This window comes from Heterocephalus glaber, unplaced genomic scaffold, assembly GCF_053883595.1.
Source record: "Heterocephalus glaber isolate CG9 unplaced genomic scaffold, H.glaber_assembly_v1.0 deba00001606, whole genome shotgun sequence".
Classification (NCBI taxonomy): Eukaryota; Metazoa; Chordata; class Mammalia; order Rodentia; family Bathyergidae; genus Heterocephalus; species Heterocephalus glaber.
The window spans coordinates 11,476,644-11,490,811 of NW_028258377.1; the positions used below are offsets into that span (position 1 = coordinate 11,476,644).

Sequence of the window (14,168 nt, forward strand, 5' to 3'; positions counted from 1 at the left end):
TTTTTTCAAATCATTTCTCTCATAAGGGACCTATATCTAAAATATACAAAGAACTACTACAACTAAGTAATAATAAATAACCCAACTTTTAAAAAAATGGGTAAAGGGTCTAAATAGACAGTTCTCCAGAGAATATATTCAAGTAGTCAATATGCACATGAGAAGGTGCTCAACATAATTAGCTACCGCAGAGAAATACAACTCAAATCCACAATGAGCTGCCACTTAATTGTCCATTAGGACAGCTATAATGAAAAAGACAAATAATAAATCTTAGGATGTGGAAAAATCAGAACCCTCATACATTTCTAGTGGAATGACAATAGCATAGCATTTGTGGAAAATAATTTGGTTGTTCCTCAAAAAGTTAAACAGATGCTTACAATTTGACCCAATTAATTTCACTCCTAGGTATATGTGTGAGTCAGTTTTTGTCACTATGACCAAATACTCGAGAAAGCCAATGTAGAGGAGGAGAGGTTTATTTGGGCTCATGGTTTCAAACCATTCTGACTCCATTGCTTTAGGGCTGCCACAGGCAGAAATAGCAGAAACATCATGGCAAAGGAAAGCTTTTCACCTCATGGCAGCTGGGAAGCAGAGAGAGAAAGAGCTGCAGAGGAAGGTCATGTTCCCCATGATCCACTCCCTCCAACCAGGCCCAACCTCCTGTTTCCATCACCTCCCAAAAAGGTGATCAAAATATGATTTCATGAATTATTAACCCACTGATAAAGTGAGATCCCTCATCATCCAATCATCCATAGACATATCCAGAAGTATACTTTACTAATTTTCTAGGTATTGATCAATCCAACCGAACTGACAATCAAGATTAACCATCACATAAAGAGAATGTGGTAGACTCCGGCTCGCTCCGCCCACTTTCAAGCCAGAGACCGAGCCGGTGAGGACCCCCGGGCTCGCCCACCAGCCTCCAGCTTGGCGGTGCCCCTGGGCAGAGCAGGCGCGGGCTGAGTGTGCCCTGCTCAATCCGGCTCGCTCCGCCCACTTTCGACCAGGAGACTGAGCAGATGAGGACCGCAAGCTCACTCACCAGCCTCCAGAGTGGCCGCCCTGCCTCTTGGCTGTACAGCTGCTTGGATCCACACTACAGAGGCACAGGGGAACATAAAGGCCATTGTCCTGAGCTGCAGAAGTGAACAACAGAGAGAGGGCCTCTCTCAGGCTCCCTGATGAAAACTGAAGCCCACTGGAAAAGGGAAGAGAATCTCTGCAATAAAGGTAGAGCAGACCACTGTGCTTGGTAAGTTGGAGGGATCGTCACCTCCCATCAGAACGTGGACTATCTTCAGGGAAAAGGCAGCTGGAACCTGCAATAGAACCTTGCAGAGTTGAACCCTGCAGGAGGACAGGGAGCTCAACTTGGGACTTGCAGCCAGAAATCTGCCAGAATCTCACGAGTCTGTGACTGGCTTACTGAGACTCATTGACTTATAACTGCACACTGCTGCCCACATTGTCTATTGTGACAGCAGAGGCATACCCTGAAGGAGGCCCTTCATTTTATCTTTTGTTATTTTCAAAATTACCACTATTTTGTGTTGCTCTTATTTTTAATTTTTTTCTTTGTTACTCTTTCAAAATTTTTATTTTTCTCTTTTTTCTTTCTCTCTCTCTCTCTCTCTCTCTGCCTCACTCCCTTGCTGTCCCACATTGTTCTTCAACTCCCTTTGTGTTCCTGTTCTGCCGCTAATTCATATTTCTTCTTTATCTTTCTTTTCTTCTCTTTCCTTCTCTTGCCTGTGCCCTCTGGCCTCACTGTGAACCTTCCCCTATCCTTCTACTCACCTATTCCTCCCTCCCCAACTCCAGCTCCCCATCCTGAAGGGTAAAGTTGCTATATTGAAGAGTTTGTTCACTATAAACATATGTTGGGTTGGTCCTTGATTTTGATTTAATTCACATAAAGATGATAGATTAATAGCTACCACAAATTGTCATTTTCTAAGAGGTACTTGATGCTATTGTGTTGCTGATTGTGTCACTTGGGCTGAGGTGTTGTGATTGATCTAATCAGTTGTCCTTCCTTGTATAATGAAAATGAGACAGCCTCAGAGCCATTAGAGACTCAAAACCTAAAGGCCAGCTATATCTAGAAGATACCTCTGAGAAGCAATCTTTCCATAAGGGTTCTAAATACATCAACAAAGATATTTACAATAAGCAACTTCAAAGTATTAACCCAGGAATTAAACCAAGGACAGTACCAAAAACAAAAATGAGAAGACATTTAAGTAAGGCACAAACTCAGACTTCCACCCCGCAAAAGGCAAATTCTGGGGGAAACAAGGTGGAAAAGTCTGATAATCAACCACCTGGACACGCTGAACTGATAGCACAGGAAGTAACAAAACAGATGAATGAGGCTCTAGAAAAATTCAAAAGTGAAATAATTTCCCAGATAACTACAGAGATGGTGAGCAGAGTCAAAGACATGATTAGAGGTTCTAGAACAGAAACTGATAAAAAAAAATAATGGATCAATTTTAGGATTAGCACAATGTTGACTTCCTAAAATGAGGGGAGAAGTGTTCCTTCTTTTTTCTGCTTTAATTGTTTGATATAATTTATCAGTTAAAATGTTTATGAGCCTGCTGTTGTCATATAGGTAAGTTTTCAAGCTAGGAATATACTTTCTTTAATATGTCCTATTCAAACTTTATATTTCCTCCAGAGTTAGTTTCATTAATTTGTCTTCTAAGTTACTTCTTAGAAGTTGTCAAATTTATTTCAAAAAAGATTCTTGTAATATGCTTTCTATATCCTTTTAAATTCTGTAAAATCTGTGGTAATGTCTCCTAGATCTTAATATTGTAATTTTAAAAATGTATAACTGATATTGTGTAACAGGAAGAAAAGGTCTAAAAGACCAGGGGAATTGGGAGGGGTAGGGGAAGGGAAAAAAGAGAAAGGAAAAAATATGAGAAGAGGAAAAAAATGGAAACAAGGTCTTTGCAAATAGGGAAGGGTGGAGGGGGTAAAGGGAGGGCAAGGGAAGGGGAAAAAAAATAAGAACCAAGAGACTCATGTAATGGTACAAGATCCCAATGATGAATGTAACTGTATTGTATACCTAAAATGTACCAACAAAGTTAATGGGGAAAAAAATTTTAAAATTTTAAAATTAAAATTTAAAAAAATGGATGAGCTCAGAAACATGCCGGAAGCCAGGAATGCCCAGCATAAGAAAGAAATGGAAACCATGATTGCCCAACATAAGAAAGAAATGGAATCCATGAAACAGATCCAAACAGATATTCAGGAGATTAAAAACTCCACTGAAAGCACGCAGAGCAGATTAAGGGAATCTGAAGATAGAATATCAGATATAGAAGACAGGATTGCGGTGAAGGACCATGATAACAGGGATCTCTTCAAAATAGTAAGAGACCATGAGAAATCAATCCAGCAGATGCTAGATAATGCAAAGAACAATAACATAAGACTGATAGGAGTCCATGAAAAAACAGGAGAAAGTATAATTGACATAAAAAAAACTGTTCACAGAAGTAATAGTGGAAAACTTCCCAGACAGAGGTGGAGAATTGGACATACAGATAATTGAGGCATATAGAAATCCAACTAGCCATGATCAAAAAAAAAAGTCTACACATAGACATATAATAGTCAAAATCCCAGAAACCCAACAGAAGAACAAAATCCTACAGGCAGTTAGAGAAAAGAAACAAATCATCTACAAAGGAAAGCCCATCAGAATCATGGCAGACTTCTCAACACAAACGCTCAAATCAAGGAGAACCTGGAGTGAAATACTTCAAGCCCTAAAAGAAAAGAACTTCCAACCTAGACTGTTGTATCCTGCAAAATTATCTTTCAAAATCAATGGGGAAATTAGATACTTCCATGACAAAGAACACCTGAGAAATTTCATGAACACCAAACCAGCACTCCAAGCAATTCTAAGCAAAATCCTAGAAAAAGACAATGAAGGTCACAACACCATGAGGCCCAATAGAGGGAAGGCATCAGGCAAGGCAAGAAACTAAAGGAAAAGGGGGAAAAAATAAGGAATAAAAGACCCAACAACAGCAAAACATCATGACAAGGATGAGTCAATACCTATAAATTATAACTCTCAATGTTAATGGCCTCAATTCACCAATCAAAAGAAATAGACTGGCAGAATGGATTAAGAAGCAAAATCCAGCAATATGCTGTATACAAGAAACACACCTAACTCAAAAAGAAATTCATAGACTGAAAGTAAAAGGATGGAAAACCGTTCTCCATGCCACAGGAACCCAGAAAAAAGCAGGGGTAGCATTCTTATTCGCAGACAAAGTAGATTTCAAACCAAAACTAATTAAGAGAGACAAAGATGGTCACTACATCCTTGTGAAGGGAACAATCCAAGAGGAGAAGATGACAATCCTAAATATATATGCACCAAATACGAATGCCCCCAACTATACAAAACAAATATCAATGGACAAGAAAAATCAAATAAGCACTAATACAATTGTAGTGGGGGACTTCCATACCCCACTATCACAAAAAGATCATCTAGACAAAAAATTAACAACGAAATTTTAGAACTGAACCAAGCTATTGAACAAATGGACTTAATAGATGTGTACAGAGTGTTCCACCCCACAAAATCAGAATACAAATTCTTTTCAGCTATACACAGGTCATTCTCCAAAATAGACCACATGCTAGCTCACAGGACGTGTCTAAGTAAATGTAAAAGAATTGCAGTGACCTCCTGTATATTATCAGACCATAGTGCAATAAAATTGGAAGTCAATAACATAAGAAACAGTAAAACTTCCCAAAACACATGGAAATTGAATAACACCCTCCTGAACAAGCAATGGGTCACAGATGAAATTAAAGAAGAAATTAAACAGTTTCTACAAGTAAATGATAATGCCAGCATAGGAATCTATGTGACAAAATGAAAGCAGTTCTATGCAAGAAATTCATAGCAGTGAATGCCCATATTAGGAAAACAGAGAGAATTCAGATAACCTAATGCAGAACCTCAAGCTCCTAGAAAAAGAAGAGAATAACAAACCCAAAGCTCATACAAGAAAGGAAATTATTCAGATCAGAGCAGAAATCAATGCAATGGAGACTAAGAGAATACAAAAAATTAATGAATGTAAGAGTTGGTTTTTCAAAAGAATAAATAAAATCGATAAACCTTTAGCCAACCTTAACAAAACAAGGAAAGAAAAGGCTCAAATCCATGCAATTAAGAACTAAAAAGGGGGAAGTCATGACAGACCCAGCAGAAATCCAGAGGATCATCAATACCTACTTCAAGAACTTGTACTCTAATAAAATGGAAAACACAGAAGAAATGGACAGATTCCTAGATACATATGAATTGCCAAGGTTACAGGAAGAAGATATAGAAATTCTAAATACCTCAATTACAATGAGTGAAATTGAAAATGTAATAAAAAATTTACCAACAAAGAGAGCCCAGGTCCTGATGGCTTCACTGCTGAATTCTACAAGACATTTAAAGATGAACTATTGCCATTATTCTTTAAACGCAATAAGGAAATTGAAAGGGAAGCAAGGCTTCCAAATTCATTCCTGGAAGCAACTGTTACTTTCATTCCAAAACCAGGGAAAGACCCAACCCAAAAAGAGAACTACAGGCCAATCTCCCTAATGAACATAGATGCAAAAATCCTCGACAAGATACTGGCAAACAGAATACAGAGGGTCATCAAGAAGATCATACACCCTGACCAAGTCGGATTTATCCCAGGGATGCAAGGATGGTTCAACATTCATAAATCAATAAATGTAATACACTATATTAACAGAGTCAAGGACAAAAACCATATGATCATCTCAATAGATGCAGAAAAGGCATTTGACAAAATGCAACACCCATTCACGATAAGAATGCTACAGAAAATTGGAACAGAAGATCTTTATCTCAACCTGATTAAGGCTATCTATGAAAAACCAACAGCCAACATCATACTAAGTGGTCAAAAACTGAAAACTTTGACGCTAAAATTAGGAACAAGACAAGGATGCCCACTATCACCAATCCTGTTCAATATAGTTCTGGAAACATTAGCCATAGCAATTAGACAAGAGAAAGAAATAAAAGAAATAAAGATAGGAAAGGAAGAAGTTAAACTGTCATTATTTGCTGATGATACAATACTTCATATAGAAGATCCAAAAAACTCGGCCAAAAGACTTCTAGACCTAATGGACAGATTCAGTGGAATGGCTGGATATAAGGTCAAAAACAAAACAAAACAAAACAATAGCCTTCTCCTACGCAAATAACAGACTCACTGAGAGAGAAATTTGGCAAACAATTCCTTTTACAATAGTATCCAAAAAAATGAAATATCTAGGAATCAATCTAACAAAGGAAGCAAAAGACCTCTACACTGAAAACTACAGCACTCTGAAAAAGGAGATCAAGGAGGATATAAGAAAATGGAAAGACATTGTAGCAAACAGGGGAAGGGGATGTTAGCAGAACCTCTGCAGTAAGTCCTAGTCTCCTGTGAGCCACTGCAGCACATGGCAAATTACAGGAAAGGTAGACAAATGAGACTGAGAAGAAGCTGAGCTTTGGGTCTGATCAGTGCTGCTCTGGGCAGCAAAGACAAAAGACCCCTAGCTTGCAGCACTTTTTATTCAGTACATGGGGAAACAGATGTAACAAGTGAAAATGTAGAGTTCAGTACTTTACATTGGGATAAATAAGGTGTAAAAAGACTGGGGAAACAGTGGAAATCTAAAGACAATGAGGAACTATGCAGATGAAGATTTGGTTCCTCCCTCGTGTCTCCCGCAGGTGTGGTCTTGTCCTGGAGCATTACAGCATCCGAGGATCACTGAGGTCTCAGTTGTGACCCAAGGCCAAAATACAATTATGTCTGGAATGTCGTGGCTGGTCTGTAGGCAGGAGAACTAGGCCTACTCAAATGATTTTTCCCTAGAATTATGTAACATTGCTCCCAACAAGACATCCCTTGTTCCTGGGTAGGAAGAACCAATATAGTGAAAGTGGCCATACTTCCAAAACTACTATATAGATTTAATGCAATGCCAGTTGAAATCCCAACAATATACTTCACAGAGCTAGAGAAAACAATCTACAACTTTATTTGGAACAAGAGGAGACCTACAATAGCAAAAGCAATTCTAGAAAATAGAGACATAGCTGGGGGTATAACAATCCCCAACTTGAAACTATACTACAAAGTTACTGTGATAAAAACAGCATGGTACTGGGCAAAAGAAACAGACCCAAGGATCAGTGGAATAGATTAGAAGATGCAGAAACAACTTCAGACATACTCAGCCACCTCAACTTTGACAAAGGAGCCAACCACCCTCATTGGAAGAAAGATAGCCTATTTAATAAATGGTGTTGGAAAAACTGGATTTCAACCTGCCAAAGATTAAAACTAGACCCATACCTATCACCATGCACTAAACTAAAGTCAAAGTGGATTAAAGATCTAAATATTAAGACAGAAACACTAAACTTGCTGGAAGATAAATTAGGCAGAACTCTTGAAGACATTGGCATAGGAAAAGACTTTATGAACAAAACCTCAGTAGCACGGGAACTAGCACAAAGAAACAACAACTGGGATCTCATCTTATTAAAAAGCTTCTGCACTGCAAGAGAAACCACCAACAGAGCTAACAGACAACCTACAATATGGGAAAAAACTTTTAGCAGCTGTACCTCAAAGGACTACTATCTAGAATATATAAAGAAGTGAAAAAACTTAGGACGGGATGTGACGGCCAGCTGCTGAGGCAGTCTCTCCTGCTGCTGCTCCCGCTGCGAGTGAGGGGTTGCGGGGATGAACTTCATTCACTGCATCTGTGGTAGATGGAAAGAAACACCCAGGCCAGATGAAGAAGACCTGTACTCACTGTAAGCACTGAAAAGAAATTTATCTGCTGACAGGTATTTTCAGAAGCAGAAGAGACCATCAGTGCCCAGCTGGCACCCCTAGCTGCAGTGCATAGGACAATTTCAACTAGAGAATCGAGTTTGCCCACAGACCTTGCAGCAGTGGCTGTAGCCAGGAGCTCCCCAGAGCCCTGTGTGGCCAGCAGCTGAAGGACCTTCCTCTGCCTCAAGTATCAGATTTGGGGGTCAAGGGAAGCAGTAAAGATGTCTAACAAACCACCCCCTCCTTATCCTGGGGGCCCCACAGCCCCATTGCTGGAGGAGAAAAGTGGAGCTCCACCCACCCCAGGCCACACTTCCCCAGCTGTGATGCAGCCCCCACCAGGCATGCCACTGCCCCCTGCAGATATTGGCCCCCCACCCTATGAGCCACCAGGTCATCCAATGCCCCAGCCTGACTTTGTTCCCTCCCACATGGATGCAGAAGGCGCCTACATGCCTCCAGGTTTTTACCCTTCTCCAGGACCTCACCTACCCATGGGCTACTACCCACCAGGACCGTACCCACCAAGGCCCTACCCTGGCCCTGGGGGCCACACGGCCACCGTCTTGGTCCCTTCAGGGGCTGCCACCACGGTGACAGTGCTGCAGGGTGAGATCTTTGAAGGTGCACCCATGCAGACTGTGTGTCCCCACTGCCAGCAGGCCATCACTACCAAGATCTCCTATGAGATTGGACTGATGAACTTCGTGCTGAGTTTCTTCTGCTGCTTCATGGGGTATGATCTGGGCTGCTGCTTGATCCCCTGCCTCATCAACGACTTCAAGGATATGACACATACATGCCCCAGCTGCAAAGCCTACATCTATATGTACAAGCGTCTGTGCTGATGGAGCCAGACTTGGACTCACCTGCCTGTCAGTCTGGCCCCATGCTTTGCTCCCCACATTCAGCGGTCAGTTCCCCCCTCACTTGGGGGAGGAAGCTGTGCCACTGTCCCCTGAAAGTCCTGTCCTCTTTGCCTTGCCCTAACCTGAGCATCTGACTCTTCCAGCAAAAGTTCTGCTGGATTCAAAGCCAAGGACCAGTGGGTGGTGGAGGGTGGGGGGTGGGGGTGGCACTGAGCTTGTGCATTCCTGGTTTGCTTGACATCTGTGATCCAGAAGATAAGCTGGGTCTCCTATTGGGGTCCCCATTCCTCCTTTTCCTACGAGGTCCACACTTGGTCCTGACTCTCTTTGGGACCAAAAGCAGCCAGAGTAGTAGTGGGTCCCAGTCTGGGGACCGGTAGTGGGGGCTGTACCTGGAGCCGCAGTCGTTTCTGATCTGCTGGGCCAAGAGTATGGCATTGTTTGAAGTTGGCCTGGATGCAAGCAGGACAGAGTTAACCCCTGGGTTTGTTAAAGTGTATGCTGTGCCTCTGCAGTGCCAGAGACAGGGCGTGACAGAAGTAGTGGCTGCCAACTCTGGCCCTCAGAACTCTCAGGTATGGAAACCTAGGAACTCCTAATTCCCTGTCCATGTGTAAGGAAGCCAAGAGGGACTCGCCTTCACGCATCTCCCTCTGAGTCAGTGTGCAGAACCCCCTCTCTGGACACATCTCTAGAAACCCCTGTATTTTTCTGGGGCCAGAAGGAATGCTCACAAACCTATCCTGTCCTGTGTACTATGTTCTGACTGTGTGGGTGCAGCCTCTTCCCACTAGCTGTTGTGTCCCAGCTAGGACAGATGGTATATATGAGAGAACTCCTTGTAGGTGTAGTAGAATCTGAAGTACCCTCTCCATTAGTTCTCTTCTCAGTAAGTGCTGGCCCTTAGCCCCAGCTGACTTGCTGTCACTGTGCAAACCCCTGGATTGGGGCACTCCAGCAGGAACAGCTGTGGGACTGGGCCAGGGCAAGAAAAGAGCAGGCACAAGTGCTGAGTATGCTAGTAGACACCAGCCATGCCCTGGGTGCAACCCAAATCTGTCTTTATTTTCTGCATAGTTTGTGAACTTGCCCATGTGGACACTGTGTCCTATTGCTGACCCTCTCCTGGTCTTGCACTGCCACTGCATGGCCTCCCATCACTGTGAATTGAGGCCTGGTCTCAGTTTGTAGTTTCTCATTAAATTGGCCCCTTCATTCCCCCGTCCTGGGCCTCTGCTGTCTTGCCTGGCTTCCTTCTTTTCTGAGGGAAAGAGGGTGGGTTATATGTAAATACTAGAAGGTAGGGGGCTGAACCTAACTGTCTGGCAACAGCATTGATACATAAGGACTTAATTGTGCCAAACCAAAGTCTGATGTGGACCACCCCTGGGAATCCAGCTGTGACTAGCGGAAGGCAGGAGCTGGCTTCAGCAGTGGCTATAAGGTCACCTTACTTCCTCAGATACTGGTTCCATCCATCTACACACCTGGGTATCCACCCACAGCACCTCCAAGCTGGAGGATGACCCCCCACCCCCCAACTTGGGCTTGACACACCCTACCCTTAAGACAGAGCCATTGGACTGACACATAAGGGTTAAGAGATGTAGTCTGCTGGCGCCTGCCTTGCAAGTTCAAGGTCCCAAGTTTAATCCCCGGTACCAAAAAAAAAAAAAAAAAAAAAAAAAGAGATGTATTCTGAGCATGCAAATTCTAGACCAGCCCTGGCGGTGGCCTAATTTACATGAACTGTGAAGGTGGTGGGCTCAACCTGTAGTTTAAGAAGTGTTTCCTCACAATTTAATCCTTTTTTGAATAAAACTTTTACAGTAATAGATTCCTATCAATAAAAATATTTAACTTCAAAAAAAAAGAAAAAACTCAGACTGCCCCCCAAATTCAAAGACCCAATTCAAAAATGGGCATCTGAAATGAACAGACATTTCTCAAAGAAGTAAAAGCAGCAAATAAACATATGAAAAAATGTTCAACATCACTGGTCATTAGAGAGATGCAGATGAAAACAACACTGAGATTCCACCTCACCCCAGAAAGAGTGGCTGGTATCAAGAAATCAACCAATAACAAATGCTGGCGGGGGTGTGGAGAGAAAGGAACCCTTCTCCATTGTTGGTGGGAGTGCAGACTGGTGCAACCACTGTGGAAATCAGTATGGAGATACCTCAAAGAACTAGGACTGGAAGTCCCATTTGACCCAGCTATTTCCCTGCTAGGTATTTTCCCCAAAGAATTAAAAGAATCATACCACAGTGATATATGTGCACTCATGTTTATAGCGGCACAGTTTGTAATAGCTAAAGCTTGGAAACAGCCCAAGTGCCCATCAACTGGAAACTGGATAAAGAAGATGTGGGTTTTTTTATAACATGGAGTACTACTCAGCCATAAAGAATGAGAAACTAGAGACATTTATAGCTAAATGGATGTATATTGAGGCGATACTCGTAAGTGAAATATATAGGACACACATGTGTAAATACCGAATAGTTTCTCTAGTGTGAGAAACTGAAAGTGTAAATAAGGATTAAAATGATTAAAACAAATAATTGATAATTTGAAATGGGAAAAGGCCCAAAGGTGTAGGAGTGGTGGGAGGGAAAGGGGAAAGGAAAGGGAAAGGAAAAATTATGAGAAAAGAAAATAAAGGAGATGAAATCTATGTAAATAGGGAAGGGTGGAGGGGGTGAAGGGCGCACAGGTAATGGGCAAAAAAATAGGAACCAAGATACATCATGTACAGGTACAAGCACCCAATGATAAATGTAAATGTATTGTATACCTAAAATGTACCAATAAAAGAATTTTAAAAAGAGTATTTTTGACTTGTGCTATTATACAACGTCTTTAAGAGGAAGAAATTAAGAATTGCTATAAGAATGTGAGGTGATGGATATGTTAATTAGCTTGATTGTAGTATTCATTTCACAATGTATATGTGTCCCAAAATGTGATGTTGTATACCATAAATATATGTGATTTTGTTAATTATACTTTTTTAAAACCTACCAAATCTTCTGATGCTATCCTTGTTCCATGCAGCCATCTACTCCAGCAGAAGACTTAAAAATTAATTTCTGGAGAAAGTGAAACAGTCCTGAGGTCCCAAGCACAGGTGAAGGTAGAAGTAACAGAATGAACATGGGAAGATTAAGTGAAATTTTACATACTGTTAATATACTGAATTGTGTCTCCCCAAAAATAATATATTGAAGCCCTAAATCTCTAATGTGATTATATTTGGAGATGGGGACTTTCAGGAGGTAATTAATGTCAAATGATGTCATAAATGTGGAGCCCTAATCTGATAGGATTAGTCTCCCTAGAAGAGGAAGTGACACCAGAAGTGGGAGCCCTCTCGAAGAGGAAAGGCCATGTGAAAATACAGTGAGAAACCTGCCATCTACAGCCAAAGAGAGACCTTAAGCAACCCTCTTGGTGCCTTGATTTTGGACTTCCAGCCTTCAGAATTGTGAGAAAAATTTTCGTTGTTTAAGGCACCCAGCCTATGGTATGTATTTTGTTATGGCAGCCCCAAAATGAGGAGCTGCCCAGCCTTCTTTTCCTACTAAATTCCCAGAAAGCCGGTATTCAGACATGTAATCTCCCAACAAGACTGGCAATATCTCTGGACAACCTGATTAGATCAAGGGAAGAGACCAATAAGATATCGCCACTGAGGATTTCTTGTGAGAACAGCCCAAATAGATTATGCTATGTGAAGTCCATAGTTTAAAACAGCCCCATTCAAGTACACAGAGCCTTCAAGTCAGCTCTTCAGGTACCTCCACTCTGACATGTGAGCAACAATCAAGAATCACCAGGCATTTGAGAAAAGTTAACAGAAATATAGAGACAAAAACAAATAGGTAACGAAGAGAAAACATTAGTAACACTGACATTAATATTAAGAAAAAAATATATAAAACTAGAACAAGATACTATTTTTAAAAGGCATGTTTAGAGAATTTAGACCACTTACAGTCAAGATTATTATTGAAAGGAATGGATTTATTCCTGCAATTTTGTTTGTTTTCTTCTAATTATTTTGAAAAGTCTGTTCTTGCTCATATTCATCTTTGTATTATATTAATAATGTTTGATTCTATTTATCTTTTTTTTTTTTTGGTACCAGGGATCAAACTCAGGACCTTGCACTTGTGAGGCAGGTGGCGGAACCACTGAGCTAAATCCCCGGCCCCAATTCTATTTATCTTTTGTGTATCTATCCTTCCAGTGGAATTTACCAATGATTTTTTTGTGTGTGTGGTACCAGGGATTGAACTCAGGACCTTGCACTTGTGAGACAGGCACAGAGCTGAATCCCCAGCCCCCAGTGATAGTCTTTAAAGAACTAGAAAAAATAATCCTGAAATTCATATGGAAGCACAAAAGACCCTAGAAAAGCCAAAGCAATCTTGAACAAAATAGCAAAGCTGGAGGCAGAATAATACTTCCTTTGAAGACCTACTACAGAGCCATAATTATCAAAACAGTATGGTATTGGCATAAAAATAGGCATATAGACCAATGGAACAGGAGACCCAGAAATAAACCTGTACATTTGCAGCCAATTGTTTCTTAATAAAGATGCCAAAAAGGCAATTGGGAAAAGACAGCCTCTTTTCCCCTAACTGGGAAAATTGGATATCCACATGCAAAAGTCTGAACCTTGACCCTAACTCCCCCTGTGTACAAAAACCAGATCAAAATGGATCAAGAACCTAAATTGAAGACCTGAAACTACTAGAAAACGTAGGGGAAAGACTTCAAAATATTGGTACATGCAATGGTTTTCTGAATAGGACCCCAAAAGCACAGGAAAGAAAAGTGTGATAATTAATTGATGGTGTCAATTTGAATAAGAAACACCTAACTAAATTGGCTCAGCATAATTCTGGTTGTGGAAGACACCCTCCCTGGGGAGGACTGTTGCCAGAATGCTGTAAAGGGAAACGAAGAAGGAAGGCTTGCTTCTCTTTCTTCAGAGCAGCTCCAGTCTTTGCCTTCACCTTGGATGTCATCTCCTGGCTTCCAGCACAGACTCTTCAGCCTTCCAGCCTAAACTCTTTAGCCTCCAGTACCAATTCTTCAGCCTTCCATTGCAGACCCTCCAGGCTCCTGATACGGACTCCCATTGGAAACTACAGTGAGCTCCAGGCCTTTGACTGGATCTTTCAGTTCCCAGTGAGCAGACAGACCTTTTGTACTCTTCTACACCCAACTCTGTGGGCAGCCATTGTAAGCCAATCTTGTAAATTCTTATATATTTTATGTCTTGTGTTAAATCTGTTTCTCTAGTAAGCACTAACTGACGTAAAAAAAAAAAAAA

At 41.3% G+C, this 14,168-nt stretch overlaps 1 long non-coding RNA gene and 1 pseudogene across 3 annotated transcripts in view; one reads left to right on the top strand and one right to left on the bottom strand.

Annotated features, from left to right (window-relative positions):
- Positions 1-14,168, bottom strand: part of LOC110344461 (uncharacterized) — a 255,570-nt gene that overhangs the window by 65,985 nt on the left and 175,417 nt on the right. The window lies entirely within an intron of this gene.
- LOC101707141 (cell death-inducing p53-target protein 1 pseudogene) lies at positions 8,139-8,945 on the top strand (annotated as a pseudogene).